At 30.5% G+C, this 4,901-nt stretch overlaps 1 pseudogene; it reads right to left on the reverse strand.

Annotated features, from left to right (window-relative positions):
- Nucleotides 1-1,821: 1,821 nt before the first annotated feature.
- LOC149059907 (uncharacterized) lies at nt 1,822-2,623 on the reverse strand (annotated as a pseudogene).
- Between the last annotated feature and the right edge of the window lie 2,278 nt (nt 2,624-4,901).

The raw sequence follows: 4,901 nt of genomic DNA on the forward strand, positions 1-4,901 counted from the left end.
GGATAAAAATAATTGGTTAGGCAGATATAGATAAAGAATTCAATTTAAATTTTAAATTACTAATTTTTATTTGTTAATTAAGAATTAAGTAAATATTTACCTGTTTCTGGCAATCCTTCTATGATAGGATTTAGCAACTTTCTAAATCCTGAATCATGGAGGATAGTAAATGGTCGGCCATTTACTGTTACCATTTCCACACAAGCATTAATTATATCATCTTTTGATAAAGAAATCTTTATACTTTTTTTTGTAACTTTAATCATACTATCCAACGACATTTGTCCTGCAGTTCTCTGGTCATAACAATTAAATATAAAAATATATTAATAATAAATTAAATAGTAAATACTGGTTTTAAAAGGTAAATAATAAATTATTATTACTAGAAAACAAGAAAATTCAAAATAAAAAATATGTTAAATATATACTTATATTATATAATAATATTATCTTGTTAACTATTAAAATTTAAAAATGTATAAATGCCTTAAACCACATATTAATATAATAATATTATATTATAATAATACAAGTATACAACTATATAGGTAAGTAATATTAATAATATTATTAATTATTAATATTATGTACTTGGTTTACACTATAAAAATTAAAATGCAGTATTACACTAACACTAAACAATTATCTATACTGTGTAAAATAAATTACTTTAACTGAACCTGATGTTGAATTTTCTGTAATGGAAGTTGTTGATTTACAAGCATTATTTTTTGCTGTCATTAACAATTGGTATTCATCCTTATGACGAGCATGTATATGCTTTTCCAAGTTTGAACTGTGTTTACCTACAAGTTCTGGTTTTTGACATCCATTTATTTTACAAATTGATACATTTCTTCCTGCATCAAAGTAAAAAAACATAGATCCTACAGGATTCTTCATAGTTCTTACTTCTTAATGATTGATACAATGATATGTACAGTTGTCAATTATTGTCAATTACTTTATAAAAAAAATAATAATCACGATCACACGCACTTTACTGTAAAAATGTAATATAAGAATCGTGGTCATAAACGCACTTTTTCGTAAAATACCGTTCGCTCAGTTGGCTGTTAACAAAGATCCATGCCTATAATATTAAAAATAAAATGTTTAACTTATCACTAGTTATCAATTATCATGTGACTCAGTGAGGATTGTTATTTGCTTGTAATATTCATTATTCGTGTGGTTGTAGGAATCAAGCTATTTTTAGATTTCCCAGTACAATAATATACAATGAAGATAACCGGGACTATCGAGAACCAACCAACTATATTACGTTTATAATTATTTATGTTATGGGTAGATACTAGATAGAAATAGAATACCAATTATTTGAATTATTATAACACGAATTTAGACTATATAGGAGAAAAACATTAATACTATGATAATACCAATACGTAATTATGTAATATTAATATTAGACTATTGTAATTTATAGTAGCATAGTAGCTACAAACTTATCATTATTTAAGAAGCTAAAATAAATTATACATTTTATACTTCATACTATTCATGGGTAAATATAGTCGGTACTAACTAATAAGTAAAAAGGTCATAAATATCGGTAATCGGTTCTTAACCGGTTAAAACATATTATGTTAATAACGTTTTATGTTATAGCTGGAAAATCGTCACGGTAACCGGTAACCAATAACCGGGAATAAAAATGAGTTTAAGATAACGGTAATCGAATTTAGGTTCCTAAAATTTCGGGAAATTTCGGTAAAAACCGGTAATCGGTTTCAAGCCCTGGTATTAACTATTAAGATCAAATTACAATGGCAGACTTATAAAACTAACAAACTTTTAAAAAGTATTTAAAGGTAATGATTTTGTAAAAATGTCAGCAATTTGATCTGTGGTAGCTATATACTTGATCAGAATATTTCCATTATCACAGGCTTCTTTTACAAAACAGTACTTCACGTCTATGTGTTTGAGTCTTTGGTGTTTGCGAGGCTCTTTGGTAATGGTTATGCATGACTGATTATCTTCATAGATTGGGGTGGGAACAGTAAGGTTCAGTATCTGCATTTCATCTAACATATTCCTAATCCATAAACATTCACTTACTGTGCTTGCTAATGCTGTGTATTCTGCTTCTGTGGTTGAAAGAGCAACTGTTGATTGTTTTCGACTAGACCAGGCAATTGTTGATCCAAATAGCTGAAAAATGTAACCAGTGGTTGATTTCCTTTGCTCAGTGTCACCAGCAAAATCAGCATCACAATACCCAACAATTATATCACAGGTATTTTTGACAGAGTATTCTAAACATAGATTTTCAGTACCTTTTAGATAACGTAGCACTCTCTTCACTAAAGACCAGTGGATATCAGATGCATTGGACTGATAGCGACTTAGAATATTTACCGCAAAACTTATACCGGGACGTGTATGTGTCATTAGGTACATGAGACACCCCACAGCTTCTCCATAAGGGTTATTAGTTCTTGTTGACTTATGATCAGTAACAATTTTGAAATTAACTTCTAACGGAGTTAGTTAGTTTGCAATCATACATATCTAGTCGTACGAGTAAATCTTTGATATATTTACTTTGATCCAACTTAAGAACATGTTTTTCTTCATCTCTGTCAATTTTCATTCCAAGAAATGTTCCAGTATTTTCGTTTTACATTTTGAATTCTTTGCTTAGTGTCTTAACTACAGATAACACTATATTCTTTTCTCCTGCTAATAGAATGTCATCAACATACAGTAACAAATATGTACAACCAAATTTATCACCTCTTATGTACAAGCAGTTATCTGATTCGCTACGTATAAAACCCTGACTGGTTATGAATGTGTCAAATCTCCTATTCCAACATTTTGGAGCTTGTTTGAGTCCGTAAATTGCTTTTTGCAATTTGCAAACTAAAGATGAGTTTTCAACAAACCCTTGAGGTTGTTCCATATATATTTCCTCATTCAGTTGTCCATTGAGAAAAGCTGTATTTACATCAAGTTGACACATGTACAAATTTTTTTGATTTATGGCACACAATAATGTTCTTATTGTGATTATGTTTGCTACAGGGGCATAAGTTTCCTTATAATCAAAGCCTAGTTGTTGTAGATAATCTTTTGCCACTAACCTTGCTTTGTATCGTTTTTTGTCACCTTCAATTTTCAATCTATAAACCCATCTAGCTTTGACTACTTTCTTTCCTTCGGGTAGTTTTGCCAGAATCCAAGTATTATTTTCTTGGTGAGATGTCATTTCTTCTTTCATTTCATACTCCCATTTTTCTTTATCTTCACTTTTTACTAAATCATCATACACATTTGGTAAATTATTAACAAAGGTTTCTGCAGACATTGCCATGGCATATAATGACGTCGTGTCATAATCATTTAAATATTCTGGTTTTTTGGTTGCACGTTTTGGTCTACTATACTCCACATCAGTTTCTTCAGAAGTTTATTGAACTTGTTTATTGATTTTTTCTTGTGTATCGCTATCCAACAATTTTTGTAATTTTAAGACATTGTTTTGAATGTCTTCAACTATGTTGCTCTTATTATTTACTACATTATGTTCATCTTGAGAGTTGTCTGAACTCGCCACATCATCTTGAATATACAAGTTTATGGTCTTATTCAAAAAACTGGATTCATCAAAAATCACATTTCTGGCAACAAATATTTTCTTTTCAATTGAATTCCACAGTCTGTATCCATGCTTCGAATACCCAACCATGACACATTTAATAGACTTCGGTTTAAATTTCTCTCTTTTAATTTTTGGTATTTCTGACCAAGCTATTGCACCAAAAACTCTAATATTTGACACATTTGGTTTTTTACCAATCCACATTTCAGCTGGAGTTTTCTCTTTAAGCGCTGATGTAGGTGAACGATTTAATAAGTATGCTGCAGCACATACAGCCTCGCCCCACATATTTTTATTAATACCGGAGTCTAATAACATAGCTCTACCTTTTTCAACCAAGGTTCGGTTAAGACGTTCAGTGTGTCCGTTCTGTTCGGATGTATATGGAACAGTAAATTCTAATTGAATCCCTTTATCTTGACAAAATATTTGTTGATTATGTGACACATATTCACCACCGTTATCTCATCTTAAGCATACTATTTTATTGTTAAAGCGAGTGGTTGCCATAGCTTCATAAACTTTAAAACAATCATGAACTTTACTTTTTGAACTGATGAGAAAAACTACAACAAAATGTGTATAATCGTCTAAAAAGGTAACAAAATATTTATTTCCATCCCAATTGTGTGGTGATATAGGACCACAAACGTCTGTGTGCACAATTTGTAGAGGTTTTGTCGCTCGAGTTCGTGTTCCTATAAAAGGTTTTTTGGTTTGTTTGCTCATAATACATGTCTCACAAGGTTTGGAAAAATTAGTGGTAGTCTTACTTAGTTTCAGATTATCTACCAAATTTTCCAGCTTGTGCATGTACTTTTCATTAAGGTGACCAAATCTTCTGTGCCATAATTGAAAATTCTAATAGTATTACAGTAATTAGTTGTTTTATTATTGATACAGAAAATAATTTCATAAATGCCAAATGGTACCTTTGCGATTTCCAATAGCTATAACTGTGTCATCATGGAGTATTTTGGCTTGACCATTAGTAAATACAACTCGTAAACCACTCTGCTCAATGCGCCCCACTGATAATAGATTATTTCTTAATTCTGGAACATATATAACATGTTGTAAGTTGAAATTATTCTTTTTACCATTTAATAATTGAATTAGGCTGACAGCTCCAACGGATTCTCCTTTTAAGTCTTGTCCTGTTTTAGCAACACCAATTGAAATAGGATATTTCAATTCTTCTATGGAGTTAAAGTACTGTTTATTGTTAATTAAGTGGTCAGAAGCTCCCGAGTCAAGATACCAATGA

Source organism: Diuraphis noxia, unplaced genomic scaffold (assembly GCF_037042655.1).
Source record: "Diuraphis noxia isolate RWA-SAM2 unplaced genomic scaffold, SU_Dnox_SAM2 contig0001, whole genome shotgun sequence".
Classification (NCBI taxonomy): domain Eukaryota; kingdom Metazoa; phylum Arthropoda; class Insecta; order Hemiptera; family Aphididae; genus Diuraphis; species Diuraphis noxia.